The 18,465-nt window shown below is 25.3% G+C and overlaps 1 protein-coding gene across 1 annotated transcript in view; it reads left to right on the plus strand.

Annotated features, from left to right (window-relative positions):
* Positions 1-7,046: 7,046 nt before the first annotated feature.
* The window catches only part of LOC136978990 (uncharacterized), a 147,934-nt gene continuing 136,515 nt past the window's right edge, over positions 7,047-18,465 (plus strand). The window contains exon 1 of the mRNA XM_067274869.1: positions 7,047-7,164. The gene's annotated coding sequence lies outside the window, so the exon portion shown is untranslated. The remainder of the gene's footprint in view (positions 7,165-18,465) is intronic.

An 18,465-nucleotide genomic window follows, 5' to 3' on the forward strand; every position in this document is an offset into this window, starting at 1 on the left:
TTGAGCCATAAAAAGCTATATATACAAATGATATTTGGACTCTTGTCATACAGATTTATGCTTACTGCCGAAATGATTATTGAAGATAAAAACTCAAGAAGATATTAACGAACATTAAAGGTGCCATTTTATTTAAAGTGCAGAAAACATCGTGCAATAATTAAATTTATGATCAAGAATGGCTTAAAAAGTATATAAAATTGATTTCATGTACCTTTTTACAATAGAAGAAATTCAGGATAGAAGAGCAAGATCATTAGATTAGTGATGCTATTGTAAACCTTCTATAAACCTCTCATATTGCTCAGACTTAGAAGGAATAGTGATAGCCTACCAATAAAACAGCAGTCAAGTTACTAACTCTCTTAAAACTTAAAAGTACCTTAAAGAAGAACGAGTGCAAACCCGTGTCTACTATATCTAAGAAATTCGAGTTTACAATAAAAAGGCTTATATTTAGATAATTTATTTTGCTTTCTTTCCTACAATATCCTTGTACCTGAAAGGTTCCTAAAACACAAAGCCTATCTTTCTATTATTACAGATGGTATAGCTTGTTATCTGAAACAATCGAGTGAGCAAACTCTATTGTAAACGTAGTCTACTGAAGCCCCAAGTGGTTACAAATCAGATTTTGGCACACTCAACTCCAACATTATTTAGACGAACCATAAAATATAGCTCAAGCTACATGTTTAAGAACGTATATATTTTATATTTTATATCATTCTTTAATTTCCATTCAAATGAAGTAAAAATCATGTAAATTCGAATTTAGTTTGTTGCATAAATGTTAAATGTTTAAATAAAACTGGTTGGTCACATAAACTCAATCCAAGAGGAAACAATCAACAGCAAAACCTACATTTAAACATTTGTAAATGCCGAATGACAATTATTATCATCAAAATTACTCGCCAACAACTATTATGCATTTTAGAAACATCGCATAAATGATCAACTTTTTAAAGCAGATTGCTTAGTTTCGGCAGTGATGATCCATCATTAAAATGATTAATTTACAAATAATACAGTTTGGAAGTTATTCTATTTTTAAAAAGGTTTAAACAAAGATATGTTTATGAGAATATAATTAGGTTTAAATTTAGTAAATAAATTCCGCGATGTTTTACGGACGCCAAAATATCTGTTATATGTAAATTTACCGATTTTTCTCTTTCGAAATTCTTTTCTAATTTTTCTATTCTACGAAAAATGAATACAAAAATATGTATTTTAAATTTCAGATTTTATGTCAAAAGTATTATTCTGTTTGCTAATTCATAAAAATAAATTCTATCGAATAGTTTTTAGCATTTTTCGGAGAAAATATAACCGATGTAGAACACGACTAAAATCAGAAAATACCAAATTTCGATGGAAAAGAGAAGAAACGAGTGGATGGATCGATATTTATTTTATTTTATTTTATTTTTTTGATGGAGGGGCCCCAAAATTAAAAATTGTTACGAATCCTCTTCTAAAAAGTTTCGCAGACATTTTTCTTTGAAACTAAATTTAATTTGAGTTTTTAACCTTCGTTTCTTATATTTCAATTTGCTACTACTTAAAGCTAACGTATTAACGCTCGAATGTTTAATAGTATATTTCCAAAAGTAATATGTTTTACCTTTTCCTATACGTGATATTGACGTTTTGGATGGTTGTGAGAGTTCATACTCTAGATTTTTGACACGTCAATATAACTTTGTTTGTTTAGGAAGTACTGTAGTCTACCAAATAAGACTGGGTTGGAGAAAATTCCAAAAAAAAACTATTTATTTTTAAAATGATAATTTAAGTTTTGTATAAAATTCTTCGAAATTTCAATTATTTTCTTTTTGACCTTTGATAATTTTTTTGGATTAAAACCGTGGAGAGATTGAATCATATATCGTCACACGAGCTTATTTAGTCTCCTATAAGCTACTGTATATGATATGAATAAAATCAAGAAAATCCGAAGTGCTTAGCTTGATATATGATTTACTATATTTTTTATTTTTCTAATAGAAATTCATAGAGTGCGAAATAGCTCCGATCGTTTGACTTTGTTTAACAAATAAATTTTAAATTTTCTACAAAAATTTGAATCTTATTTAAATAATTTAATAGATGCGAATAGATCTGTAGCATTATGAATATTCTAAAAGATTGTCTTCTATACAAATTAAAATATATTGCGGTATATGTTATAAATATGTATTTAATTATTATAATTACGCCTACGTTAAATAATTTTAAAGAAATTCTTTATATTTTACAGCTTATTTTTATCTAAATGATCCGAGTTGTCTATTAATAAATTTTAATAACAATAATAAATTATTAATTTAATTTAATTACTTGATCCGTATACGTTAGCAATTAAACAGAGATATAATAGAAAATTTTCTTTATTTATAGATTAAATTTGAGAAAATAGTTTGAAGACTATTTGATGTATAAATAAATTAAATTTCTAATATTTGCCATTCCCCTGTAACTTTTAAAACTTAATTTTTGAAAGGATTAAAGTTTTATGTTATAAATTTAATTAGACAACATAAATATTAATTCCTTTTTCGTATAAATTATATCTTGCATTACTAATATCATCAAAGTTTTCATCTCAATTTTCTTCCTCTTTCTATCCTTAATGTAATTCTTTTTATTTTCACTTTAAACTTAGTTTGAGAAAGTTGAATCTCTTTCTATCATTTAAAAAGATCCGACGAGAGATTTTTGTCTTCTTTTTTTTTTAAATCTTGACTCAATATCATATAAAAGCCAACGTCTTCAATAATCACTTAGGGAATTTCTAAATTCCATCATCTTACAACATCTTCATTATTTTCAAACAATATACCAGCGTTGAGACTTTCTACACGTTTTATTTATTTATAGATTTTTTCCCCCTTCCTCTTCTATAAAACATTTTTTATAATATATGTAAACTGAAAATTTATTTTTGAGTTATTATCAAATAAGATTTTTTTTCTATTTTTTCAGCCTATAAATTGAAAAATAGAGAAATACGATATTTGACAATATTTTGTTAAATATTGCATGAGTTTTATTTTTAAAATTTGATATTTATAAAGATTAGTTTTATAAATTTGTTTTTAAAATAAATATTATATTAATTTTACAAGTTATTTTTGAAATTTTTTTTTCCAGTTTGTGTAAAACTGTCATAAAAATTATAATTTTTTCAATATTTATTTTAAATTTTTATATACGTTTATATTATTATTATTATTATTATTATTATTATTATTATTATTATAAATTTAAATCATATATATTTAAAAACACTCTAAAAATCCTTTGATTATTAACATGTATTTACATATAAAGTTGTTCTATATTTCAATCGGTCGTAAGCTGAGAATGGCTCAAAAGAGAAATATTGCTCAATAAATTTTACTTAATTCTAGAATTAAGCAATAATTAATTAATTGCTATAGAGTAATTTAAGAAAACATATTCATTTTTATCAGTTTAATAGCGATAACTACAGGAGGGAACATTTTAATATATTTTCTCTCTTCTATTATCATATTAATATAGAAGAAAATATATCTACTGTAATCATTATTATAGTAATCAAAATATATATTTGGTTCAATTGATTATAATACTATACAGACTACTCATATTAAAAAAAAATAAAATAAAAAATTTTGCATACGTGTTTTTAGAATTTCTGATAAGCACGATTAAAAATGAGCTTATTTCATATTTTATATTATAGAAGATACAATATTATCTTTAGAATAATTTTTTTTATATATTATAGTACAATAACCTGCTAGATAAAGATATTACATCGACAGCATTGAAGCAAGAAATCAAACGTTTTTCCACTGAGAAAACTATAACGTTATTTCTAACATCAACAGCATTCCTTGGTGATTTATATTTTAAATCGAGATATATACCATAAAATAAATGTTATACATTAAACCAGGAGAAAAATATATTTCAAAGTTATTTATATTTTTCAACACTTCAACATTTCACTTTAGATAAATAGTTTGAATATGAGTAATGTATTCTGTTTTTAATTAATTATTTAATTTGTGTAAAGTTTGTGTTTAAATAGGAAGATATTTTAAAAAGTTATTGAGAAATGATTAAAATTTAAGTGTTTTTTAAAAACTTTTTATAATAAGATAATTACCACTTTCGAATATTTAATAAAGATGATATATAAAATAATAAATTTTAAATTACATCAAATAAAACGTTGCACAAGTTTTAAAATATCGATCTTAAAACATTTTTTTAATTTAATTTTTAAAATAATCTCTCTTTTTTTTACAATCGAAGTTGGGATATTTAAAAATTACCAACCAATTTTTAATCATATTAAACGAATAACCCTTATAAGTAAATATATAATAATTTTATAATACAGTACATAAATTAAACTGATAACGTTTACTTTTGAATTCTAAAATTAGAAATTTAATAATTTAACAAGATTCTTTTTGTTTTTTTTTAATTCAAAATTTTTTAATTTAGTAGATAAAAATCGATTTTTGTTTCTAAAATTAAATGTCTATTTAATAATTATTAGACAAATTCAGTTTTTATTCCATTGTAAATTGGTAAAACAGAATAAATAAAAATTCTTTATCTAAAATAACTTAAATGCAAACTAATATAAATATTTAATTTTATAAGTAAAAAAATAATCTTGTACTTTTAAAATAATTTGTATTGAATTTGTAATATTAATATATATGCATATTATAAATATAAATAAATTACCAGGGCAATTGCTAATTATAATGCACGTAGAAAACACATTAAATTAAAATGTTTTCATATTTTGTCTTCCTTCATATCCTTTTGGATTTCAAAGGTGGAAGAAATGTAAAAGATATACTAAATTAAGTCTTCATATTTCGTCTTCCTTCATACCTTTGGGATCCAAAAGGGAAGGTATGAAGAAAGACGAAATATGAAGACTTAATTTAGTATATCTTTTACATGTTTGGTAATTAACATACATTTTATTTTTATAAATTAAGATCCTTAAGTGTAATATCTCAATTGTTAAAAATGGCAGGATATGTTTTAGATATCACAAATGATTTCAATTTTAAAAGATAATTTTTTCTGCCATTAAGATATATATATTTTTTTTGTTTTTTTTCCTTTTGTATTTGTGCTTCTGTTATAAATCGTGCTAAGAATACTAAACAGAAACTGTTGACATGATAAACGGTTTATCTCGTTCAGAAAAAGATTCAATGATTCAAGACAAACCAGCATTTACCGTAAAGGTTTCCAGCTGAGATTTGAATCCGCAAACTGAAACTGTCATTTAAAAGCTATTTATGAAAATGAACAATAATTCAGCACTCAAAATTGAATAATAAAATACTTTTTCATTCAATAAAAATAACCGGTTTCTTTCTTTAATTTTATTAGCTTAATTTTTCTTTTAAACGAAAAGTCTTTAATCAACTAAAACACGTTACAATATTAGTTTTACTTTCACTCTATGCTGTCATTATTTCATACAGATTTGAAATTCTCTCTTCCTTTATTTAATTGTAATTTTAAAAAAAGAATAATAATAAACTCGTTTTATAATAATAATTATTATCTCCTTTATAAATTATATTTATTAAAAGTCTAATTTTTTCTTTAAATTAATCGCTTTAAATAAAATATATATATATATATATTTATTTAAATAATGATTATTAACATTTCTATAACATTAAAATAGCATTCTTAATTAAATTTTTAAAATTGAAATTATTTTTATGCAATTTTTATAGCGTATTTTATTTTAAATAAGAAATGAATGTGGTACTTCTACTTTCTATTAAAAGTATTTAATTTTTTATTATTATTATTTTTTTAAAAAAATGTACTTTTAAATTGCAACAAGATCGTGATAATGATTTAATTATATTTTACTTAATATAAAAATTTCAATAAATGTATACATCTGTATATAACTTTTTTCTTAATAAAAAAAATTAAATTTTAAACGAGTTGTTTCATTCTACTTGAGCAATATTTTAGATTAAAAATTTCAAGAATTTAAAATTAAATTCTTGATTCTTAAAAATTTTTAAAATGAATTTTAAAAATAATCTTACTCCAAGATTATCATTAATGAAACTCATCTTTGATTAAACATAAATTCTCAATTTCTAAATAGAGATTTTAATCTTATCCAGAAAACATCAAAAAAAAAAAAAAAAAAAAACTCATTTAAGACATTCTTTATTGACTCGAGACGATGTTAAATTGATCCATCTTAAAAATTCACGGCCATTTTGATCATGAATTTTCGATAAATTAAAAAATAGAATTTTTAATAAAAACGTTTTTATCCATAAATTCATTTAAAAATTAATTAATTAATAGATATTATTATTATTGTTTTAAATCATCAAATAATTAATATATAACACTATACAGAAATTATAAATAAGCTAAATAATTTTTTAAGAGGATTATATAGGCCTAAATATATCAAATCTATAAAATCAATTTCTTTTAATAATTTCAGAATCGATTTTCTTAACATATTACCCATAAAAACTAGGTCTATCGTGCTAAGAAGGAATAAGCACAGGAAAAAAAAAAAAATATATATATATATATATGTATATATATATTAAAACAGCGTAACTTAAACATACTTCATTTACATCTGTTAAAATTATTTAAACTAAAAAGTTTTCAATATTATAAATTACATATAGGAATTGAATGTATTAACTCTATTTTAATATTTATAAGATACATCAATATATATATATATATATATATATAACAATCTTATTTAATGGGTTTATCTATCAAACAAGTCGTATTTTGATAGGTTATATTTATAGTGTGTCTATCAAAACAAGGTTATCAGCCGGATTTTCCATTAACGCTAATCTTCGGAACATTTTTTAACTACCTCCTACACGAGAAAATCGTGACCCCCTTATTGTTCGAACCGGTTTAACTAGAATGTTGTTCTTCCCAACATATCTAACTACAAATAAACTGCGCAGTCTCGTAAAAACGTTTCTAGTAGTAGAGGAAACTTGGTGCACATTCTGTGACTCGGTTCTGATCGTTTGTGGTTGTGTGCAGGTGCGACCGTGTTTCGTCCCATTCAGGAAAACATCTTTTTAACTACAACGTGGAGCCGTTGTGGTGAGTTTTTTTCTTATTTTTATTGTTTCATATTTCTTTTCTTTTATTCTTTACAACGAAATGTTTTCTTATCGCGTGGTTCTTTTAGAATACGTTCTGTATTTTAAACTATGAACTAAGAGAACAGTTAGTATAATATGTTTACTCTAGAATTGATTTCCATATTAATCGATTCTGAATATTATTAAATTTTTAAATATAAATGATGATAATAATAAAGATAATTAAATTGTTAATGCATATTTATACTTTGCTCTTGGGGATTTTGCTTGCTCTTATACACGTTGATTAAAAGCGCGTGTTGTGAGATACCGGAAAAGAAACTTTAAATAAAAATTTTTAGTTTTATTAAAGTTTTCGTGTTTCTTTGAAGTTAGTTAATGAAGCTTAGTTAAGGATTTGATTTTTAGTCTTTGTCTCTTTCATGACGTATGCTAAAATCGATTCTATTTGAACAAATAATATTTGACAGATTTTTCATTTATTCACTTTTCTTCCCTATATTCATTTTAAACTTTGTAGAGACCTTCAAATCTTATTATTATTAACAATAATTGTGTTAATAATAGAAAATAAGTTAAAGGGAGCTATGTTTTTGTGCTCAGTGTGGTTCCATCTTCAGAGATGTTTAACTATATTGTTAATAAGAACACCGAAAGATCTAATTAAAATAAAGTCTTTAAAAATAATCGAGTTAATTGATAATCTAATTAGATAAATGACGAATGATAAGTAAAAAGTGATGTTTTTGGCTAACAAATTACATTATATTTTTGATGAATGTACTATACAGTACAGTACTATGATCCGTTCACACTACAACAGCATTATGAAGTTTTCTCGGAAAGTTTTTCTCCTTTAATCTTTAGCGAAAGAAGTGGCCAATGCTGTCGATCCAGTCATGACAGTGCACGTCACATTTTATTGACACAGTTCCGGGTAAGAAGGAACCTCCCCAGGGGAGGAGGATGCAAGGCTGGATCGGTTTTGTGAAACTGTCGTGGTGTAACCGTAAAAAGGAATGCACGTTGGACCTCGGGGAGTCACTGAGAAACCTATTACGAATCATTTTTTTTAAAAGTCTACTTCGCCCCATCTTTATTTCTGAAAGCCTCCATTGATTTTGTCAGATATTTTCCTACCAGGTAAATGCATTCTGTCATTTCCTATAACGTTTTAAGGTGATGATGTACTCCTATTCTTGTTTCCTTTCACGTTTTATTTGTTCTTTTCCGACGAATTCGTATTCTCTCTTCAATATCTTCCAAAAAAGAAAAGAAAACACAAATATGTATAAACATAAGCGGATATTCCCAATAAGGCAATTTTGAAACACCAAAGATTACATGTTGACACTTAAAAATCTGAATGGGAAACCGAACACAAGATAATTACCCTTAAGTAACTTAATACCTCTTCAAATTGGTATATTTCTGGAAAAGTTTATAGTCTGATTATTCCTATTTAATAAAAATTAAAATAATATCAGTGTTAAAATATACATTATATAATTGTGTTATTTTTCATTAGAATAAAATTTAACACGTGCTGTTTTAATAAATATTCGAAATTCTGAGAGCAACACACAAAGTATTGCTTGTCAGATCAGATACTAAGAGAGGAGCCTTTGATCTTTTTATGCAGTGTCTCCTGTATCCAATATCCTGAGGCGTCCTTTCTCCATCAATACACTTTTACAAAATATTGAATCCTGAATTTTTCGGATGAATTAAAATCGTTAAGGCACATTTCACCTTCGCAAAAATTTTTTTATAGCCATTCAGGCATATAAATCTGAAACCTGACAGGAGCTTCGATATGGTTTTTTTACGAAGCGATTATTAATGTTAGATAATCAAACATTGACTTTTTTATTTTTTACAGAGTAATTTTGATTCATTAAAGATAGCAATCAACCCGAAATTTAAAGGGAAAATCCCCTAATAAATTAACTTTGTTATGAATTAATTGGGTGATTTGAAGGACTAGCTTAAAGTTCCATCTAAGAGAGGAGCAATTATGTTTGGTAAAGGATCTCATTTTCCTTCTATACCTGCAATTATAAATCATGTGCAATTTTCGAGGGACAAATATGTCCCACGTGTCAAATAAACGACATTTTGTTTGAAGAAGGGTCTAATAATTGATACAATATCCTGTCCTTTTCTGTGTAGTTTAGAAAGGGAACGCCTCAAATGACTCATAAAGGCCACAAGCATCTGTAAAAACCCGAGTTTAAATTTCGTGTCATTCAAAACTCTAGAATTTCAAAAAAATTCTCAAAATTCATAATCAAAACTAATGTAGGTCAGTAATGTTAACAAAACTAGAAACGACCTGTAACAGAAGAAATGGAGGGTAAATCAGGCGAGTCGAACCATTACACGGTAAATTATGTCTCTCTCTCTCTCTCTTTTTTAATATAATAATTCATTTTATTTCTCATCTAAGTAATATTTTATACAAATATTCTTGTTTATCGAATTTATTTATGATTTTCACTACTTTATTAAATTATAAAAGAAAAGATAAGTTAAAAAAGAAACTTTGGCAAGATTAAGTAGCTGCTGCGGTTGTGACAAAGGTTCGGAAATTGGCAAGAAACCAGAAAGAATAAGAGGCTTTGCAGATGATCATAGTGATAACGCTACTTTGGAATCTAGAGGAAATTAAGGATAGAGGATCAAGAGGTCAATATCGAGTGAAACGAAAGAATTCTTAAAAAGATTGAAAAAGGCTTAAATTCTCCAAAAACATTAAGAATTTCACACTTTTTTGAAGGCACGTGATATGTTTTTAAACTAAGTTAAATTTAACAATTCTACGCCAGATTAAATCTTCTGTTTAATTAATAATAAATTATTTATTTATTACAAACGATTATACGCCTATTTCCTACAGCTTACTTACCTTGAAAAAAAGAAAAACAGACAAAGCAACAAAACGACGTTATGAAATAGGATAATTTAATATGAACAAATTTCGCACGAAGAAAAAAGGCGAGATTTATTCACTTTTGTCTATCTCGATGTTGTAATGTAACAATAGGTGTTGCTACTTTGCCCTAAATTAGAACATTTTCCACCTCTGCTGTTTGCTTGGAGTGATCATTCGACCCTAGAACAGATTGAGTAATGACAGCTCTCGTGACCAACATACTGGCGTTACAAACGGGTTTATGTAAGATGAATTATTCCAGGAAGCGGTGAAGAGGCCAAGCAGAACCTCAGAAAAAAAAGAAGAAAAATGATGTTTATCGTCACAGTACACTAATTGGAAGTTTCCTTCAATAGATACTTAAAATATATTTCGCATATTCAAAAGTCATAATGCATAATTTTAGTCAAGAAAAATTTCATTTAATTTCCTTTTGGTTAGTCTTTAGCAGACATAATTAGACAGCATACAAATGACAAATATAGCAATTTGCTTAAATGTCTTAAGAAAAACAAAAAATTAAATGGGCACTGGTTGCTGTGTAGATTCTTTTAATGGAAATTTATTCTTTTAATCACGTTTTTTTGAATTAAATTTTTGATTTTTAAACTTCTTGCTTTGAAAATTATAAAAGATTCCCAAGGGCGAGAAGAAAGGCCGAAAAGTTTATAACAGAAGTAGTGGAAATCGAAATCTATCCTACAGTTACAATTAAGAAACTCGATCAATTTTTCCTTTCCAAAAATCTAATATCGATAAAAACCTTAAAAAAAACTCGTATAATATTTTATAAATGATTTTAAAATATACTTTTTATTTATTGCTTTCGTATATGTTCCATTAGTTTGTATAACTAAAAACATAATCATTGACAAAAAACATATTGCACCTTTTACCTGAGTAGAAAGTGTAAAATTTATCCGATGCGTTATAAGGATAAATAATGATCTGGAAGCACATTGGATGAAATTTCAGATGATAAACTTCTACTTCTAAACCTAAGATAGATGGTTGGAAGGAATCTAGGAGGATTTATCTATTTTTAGATCATTTTTGAGCATGGAAGAAATGACCTTTGCTGCACAATTTCCATTTAAATATCTGACAACTCAGTTTTATCGACGTTTTATTTAAATATAAAATATATTTTAAGCTGTATCTTTGTAACTTTATATCCTATGTGTAATTTATACTAATGGGCGCTTATTTTTAAAGGATTAAGTATCAAAAATGGTAGCATATTTAGATAATAAAGGTAGTCTGATATATTTATATATAAAAAAAAAACAAACATTCTCATTTTTGTAAATCGCCTCTTTCCAGACTTATATAGTAAGTGCTTCGACTTAACATGCAATAAGGATCTTGTCGACCTTCTGTCATTAGAATAAGTACTAGTTTCAAAGAATAGAAAAAATACCATCATAACATGCACGAAAGCATCTCCTAACCTTCACGCTAGCTGCGGTTGTGAGGGGTCGTTAAGCACAGAAATGATGCCACATCTTTCTATAAGTTCTTCACGATGCCTTCGGGATTCTTCTCTGCGATCATTTCTGGTTTATAGAAAAACTTCTTTGCTTATTATCTTCTTGATTCTCTCGAATTTGAATGTGTTTTTTGCCCCCTCCTACTCGGCTATAGCAATTCTACTTCTCAAGAGACACTGCCATTCGTGAAATATTTGCAGAACTTACAGTTAGCAATAGCAAACTTGGCATTGTTTGATTGAAGAGAATAAAAATGGAACGAGAAACAAAAATTGTTGTGCACCTAGGAATTCCAATCGTGATTGTTTTGATAGAAGTTATATTTTTCAACTTCGTTGATCAGTCTTGAATTTTTTTTTCTTTCTTATTTCTTATTACTCCACAGATATTTTTACCGCATGATGAGTGCCTAGGTAATAATAATTTTCAACTTTTAAATGTATTTTTTTTTTTTTTTTTTATTCTGCATATTTTCACGTTAAAGTAAGTATATGTAGATTATTTCTAAGATAATTTATTAACATAGTGAAAAATTTCGCTTCCTAATATTTGAGAAAAGTCAACAAACTTTCAATTAATTGAATTTTTGAACTAGCCTAGAAACAATCTTCCGATTTTTTTAAAAATAAATTTCCCTAACTAAATCAAAAAAACTTTAATACATTATTTTTTTTTACCAAATATAAAATTTAAATAACCTTTTTATTCTAGTCTAAAAATTTAATATAGAAACTACAAGAAACAAATTGCATTTTTATATGTAATTAATAAAAGTATACTTTAAAAAAGCTGAATTTAATTTATTTCAGTTTATTAAAAAAAGTAAAAAAAATATGTATCTTTTATGTTATAGATATAATATATTTTTATAGTAGCAATCGATTAATAAATTCTTTTAATTAGAAAATTTTGTTAAAATTATTTTTAAAATTATTTTTAAAAAGTAAATACAGTATTTAAAAAAAAAAAATAATACTAAAAATGCATTATAAACAAACGAATGATTAAAAAAATTAATTAATTCTTCAGTAGAAAAAATGAAAGTATGATTTAATGATAATATCCAAGCTAAAATTTATTATCTGTTACATTTTTAAGAAAAAATATTTTAAAAAAATTAAGAAAATAAACTATAAAACGTCCTATCATCACATTGAAAATGTTTACAGATTTCAATTTTATTATTTTTCTTCGTAATAATCTATCCGACTTTCTATTTTTAATCTCTTTTGCAAAGAAACTCAATTCGAAGTAGAAAAAAAAGGAAGGAAGATGAGGGGGAAAACACTAATACAAGTTGTTTTCGACTTTTCGTCTGTTGTTTCCCACGTGAAAACATCAAAAGAAATATTAAACATGTCTTTAAAAAACGAAAAAAAAGAGCTTTAAAATTATGTTCTATCTTAAGCTTAGTTTAGTTTTCTTTAAAAATTTTTACAAGAACTTAATCGGTTTGGACCCTTTATTTCCTTTAAATGACTAAGTTTTTACTTATTAGAAAAATTGTAAATCTACCTGCTAAAAAGAAAAAAAGACAAAAATCTGTCTTTTATTTTTTTAAAATAAATTATAACCGGTGATAATATGGCGTATATATGAATACAAAATGAAATTTTTACCGAATTATTTATTCATATAAAAAAAGAAAAACGTTAAAATGACTTTTAAGAATAAAATTCAAGCAACACATTTTTCGAAGAGTAGAAATTTTATTCTCGTAGCGACTTAAATGAATTTATTTTTATTTTCTTCATATTATATATATATATTTTTTAAAATAAAAAGTCCAAATTTCTCTGCTTTTGCTGATTTAAAATATTGTAATAAATATTAGCCAGAATATATTTAGTTTTCTATTTAATATTTAATTTAAATAAAGCAAATAAAAAAATATTATATTACAAATGACCAATTCTCTTATATCTCATTTTATTTTCCAATAATAATTCATTAATTTTAAAGCTTTTGAAATTTAAATTAAGAATTAAAATCGTTCTATACGATTAAATCTAAGAGCTCATCGCCTTATTTGGTCAATTTAAAATTTTTAAACAAACATTTGTTGTAAAATATTTACTTTATTAAACAGGAGCATATAAAATTAAAAAAAAAAGGAATTAAAATTTATAAATCTAAGCGTCATAAAACCGAAAGTTAAATATTTTTTTAATAACAGACTGCAATCCAAGAATAATTTTTTAATAAATAAACTAAATGGTTTTACTTCATAAATAATTTAAATTGCCTCAGTTTTCTTTTTCTAATTTATGTCATTTTTATTATATTAATAAAAATGTCAAATGCTTTACGTTAAAACAATAAGAATTTTTTTTTAAGAACTAAGTGACGTTTCCGAATTTTTTTTTTAAAGGTATGTTATTAAAGAAAATTATTCTTGAAAAAATTCATAATGATTTCCGTTCGAGTAGATAAAAAATAATAGTATATACGATTAAAGTAAAAAGAGAATTCTCTTTTTAATTGATACGAAATGAAATTCCGGAGTATCCATCATTTATAGAAATCGTCTCTTGCAATATAACGTGAATTCATACAGACCATTAGTTCATAGTACAGATTTTTTTTTTTATTATCCTCTCGGTCTCTCACTTAATGACATCAATTACTACATCCACGATAATGACAACTTGTTCTCTAGTAACTGGACAACTAGAAATTGCCAAGCGATGTTTCTGCTCGCTTGTCAATAATAGATATCTGTCAGAAGTCTTTAAGTGTTTCCTGCATCATTACTGTTGATCCTTTATGTTTTTTTCGGTCCTAAAACTCTTGTTTATCTCTAGATCCGATAAAATGAATATTTATAAATCTTTAACTTCGTCTATTTAAATGAGTAGTTGCATCTATCGATAACTACCAAATGGATCTGTCATAGCAACACCTCTCTCAACGTTAGACACTACTTAAATCGTTTAAATTTATAGATTTTATAATTTATTTTAGGAAAATGTATCTGTATTTATAATTTAGTTTCTTTAGAATTAAATTATTTGCAATAAATTTAGTGGAAACGAAACATGTCCGCTACTCGATAAATATCCATTAGGCGGAGGCAATCTACGTCTGTGGAACTTTTTCAATGAAATCAAACAAGATAGTAATCACTGATAGGAAATGTCAGAGTAATTATTCGGATAGCAGAATCTGATTATAGCCTTTTTCTTTAACTCGTCATGCTATGTTGGGTACTCCATGTAGCGTAAAGACTCATTCAAACTATCATACTTACACAGAATGCATAATCTTTCATCAAGATGCTCTTCGTATTCACTAAAACGGTAATTTTTCCTTCCAGCTGATGACAGTGAAAGGGATATGATAATCAAATCGTTGAGTATATTTTGTTCAAAGCCGAGTTTAAATTCATTATTTACTGTATACATTTTATATTTATAGCATCACTTAACCGCTACAATTTTAGCCATTACTATAGTGTTATTGTTAACGAAAGATCTTATTTTTGTTAGAACGTAACGGAAGAGTAATCTCCCTCAGTAGCTCGCTTTTGTTTAGAATCTTTCATAAACTCTAGATTATAAACAGAACTTTGAATATCGAATTAATTATACTTCACTGTAAAATAGACTTAGACTTAGACTTAATCAATGTGTATTTTTATACAAGTGTAAAAGTCTATATTTATAAAGACCTATATATATTTCTCTCGAGTAAATATAGATTTTCTATACTAAACACAACAGCAAAACTTTTCTGTAACTTGCAAAGCTGATAGAACTCATTGCAATGAATGTTACAATAGTTCTGGTATTGTGTGTTATTATAACCGTGCATTATAACTGCAAGCAAGAATTTCACGCTCATTTAGCTGTCAAAATGACACGACTTTTCAACTGATATATATTATTTTCTACTCACTTTTTCTAAATAATATATATATACAAAGATTTTTCAACAGATTTTTATGAATTACAATATTCAAATACAGATGATCGAATTTATTTTTATATATTTCTAAAGATTAGACGATAATATTTTTCTTTTTTCAAAATTTAAAAAAGTGATTTATTAATATGTTGATAATTTTATAATTGTTAGTCACGCTGCTACTTCCTACATATTTTAATTATCTGAATGGTTGTCAATTCTCTAATTGACGTTTTGTTTAAACTAAACGCGTCATTAGGAAAGCATTTACCACATAAACTAAATTATTTTAACATTTAATTATCGCTAAAATACTGATGAAAAGACATTTATTTAAACGCTCGCTTAAATTGTTCGTGAAAATAGACGATTTTAATGTTTCACTCGAAATATTTTTCTATTCATTAATTTTTATAATTTATTAAAAAGCAATAATCTGGCATAAACGAGTATATTTTTCTGCTATACTGTTTATTATTATTATTGTTATTATTATATATTACTATAGTATTATAACCGCAAAATTAAATTGTTTTTAACTCATAATAACTTCCGTTTCTTGTTATGAATTGTTCTGAGAAACAATAGATGTCATCGCGTGAAAATCACGAATTTCTTTTTACTTATTTTTTTTATATTAAATCGATTTTAATTATACCATATATTAATAATGTACGAACACACGAATACAATATAAAGGAAAGCACACATGTTAGTCTTTTGAAAAAAGCAATACAGTAGTTCAAAAGGACAAGAAAAGAAAAATGTTCTAATGAATAGAGGAGTAAATTATGGAAAGAAAGGAAGTGATAGAAAATAAAGATCAAATGCTTGATGAAAAAGTGTCTTTATTTAAATATGAAGATTCCATAGAAATTAAGCAAACTGAAAAGAATTGCTTTAATTATATAATATAAACATATATAACTTATATATAAATCGACACACATCTTAAAACTAGTTAAATTATATTCAAAATATCCTATAATGTGTGTAAAATATAAGTTCAATGCAATATCTGCTATCGATTTTTTCATATTTACGATGTGTAAATTGTTGTAAATTTGTGTTAAATATATAGAAAATTAAAACTATGTCTTATATTTTACTTAAAAATTATATAAGACATCTAAGTTTAATTTAATAATAATCGCAAATTTATTAATAAATAATGTTTAAAAATTAAGATTCAATTGTTTTTTAGTTTAGTTTATAAAAATAAATTTTATTTTTTAATTTATGGATTATTCTTTATGGTAATTCTCTTTTAATATTAAAGTAATTTCGCTTCTCAAAAACACAGTAAAACTATTTCTAAAGAAGATACTTTATATATTTGATATTCATTTCATAAACACACATTCTTACTTTGACTTTTTTTTTTATTATAAAATTAGAAAGTTTAATTCAAGATTTTATTAAAGTTGTTGGTTTGTTTTATTGCCAATGACAGACAGCCGGTACTTTAATTTTAAATTTAAACAACTCCTGTAGCAAAGAAATATGGAAAATTATGAAAATCTTTAATTTTGGGAAGGAAAGTATTTACTATTATTATTAATCCAGATGTTGTGTTCACCAATTTTAAATTTACTTTCTCTCCCTCTTAAAAAGTTCACATCAACCAAGGAGTTAGAAGGTCCGTTATAACAAACCTTAATAGCATGCTCCATTTTATGCCAATTTTGATGGTTCTAAGTGTAAAAAAAAAAAGAATAAATTTAAGCGAAAAATGTAAATTAAACATCTTAAATAACATAATAAAGCAACTAAACGCCAAAACACAATTTTTCTAACAACTAGAAACAAGAAAATTTCACGATTTGTTATTCAATCGGATCGAGATTTAATGCTAAATATATTGCAGATGCTTTCTTACAATATGTCGGTTTGTTGATACTCATTGACAGGTAAGTTATTTCGTTCAATAGTAAATTTACCTTGCTGTGAAGATTATCCAACGTGTTATAAATTTTCCAAGCCAAGTGGGTGGTGAATGGCTATCAGATCTCTAGATCTGACGCAAAGATGAAATATTGAAAGAAAACAAAATGCAGTTATTCGTGGAGAACAATCTATTGAAAGAGAAAGTATAGAAGAAAAACAATGATGAAAGAATAAAACAGAGAAATAAGGAGAAATGATATAAAATTTTAAAATAATTCTGTCAATTTTTTAATAAATTATTTGTTAAATAATCGTAATTAAAGTTACTTATATGCAACCGTTTTTACTAGTTGTGATGATGGTGAATTTTTTTCTGGGAGTTTTATAAATCATTGCTATATTTTAAAGTCGAAAAAAAAATATTTTTTTTTCCTATTATTTTATTTTTAAAAATTTGCTATTTTAAATCTAATTATTTTAAAAATAAAAAGGATTTCAGGGAATTTTTACAACCGTCTGCGTATTGCCTTATTTAAAAAATTCTATTTATTAAATATTAAAATTTAAATTGATTCATTAATTATTCTTCAAAGTCTTAAAATAAGTCTTAATTAAAATAATTATTAGTAATATACCATATAAATTTTTTCCTTAAAATTAATGATTAAATATAGGATTATCCTTAATCAAGTGATAATTAATAAATCATTAAACGTTGTTAACTGCTTGGAAATCTTTCTTACAAGAACAATAATATATTTTTGTACTAAATTTTCTGTTATTGGAAGTATGTATACGTGCATATAAATTATCATTACAAAGAGTTAATGAGAGCGATTAAAGGTTTTTTTCCTTTTATTTTTCTGTAATCATTGGCGTCACAATGAATGACTTTATGTCGACCGTCGTGCTCGGCTTTCGCTTCCTGTTATCAATGGCATCTTGCCTGTTTTTATGCACTTCAGCATTTAACGTGATCTTTGAAAAATGCAGCTATGTGCAAAACTGACTGGCTAGATCTATGTGGAGATCTGTTGACGTGATCGATTCATCCGGCTCGCATTTATAGACTATATGTTAC

The sequence above is a fragment of the Centruroides vittatus genome, unplaced genomic scaffold (genome assembly GCF_030686945.1).
Source record: "Centruroides vittatus isolate TY-2023 unplaced genomic scaffold, ASM3068694v2 contig_565, whole genome shotgun sequence".
NCBI classification, from domain to species: Eukaryota; Metazoa; Arthropoda; class Arachnida; order Scorpiones; family Buthidae; genus Centruroides; species Centruroides vittatus.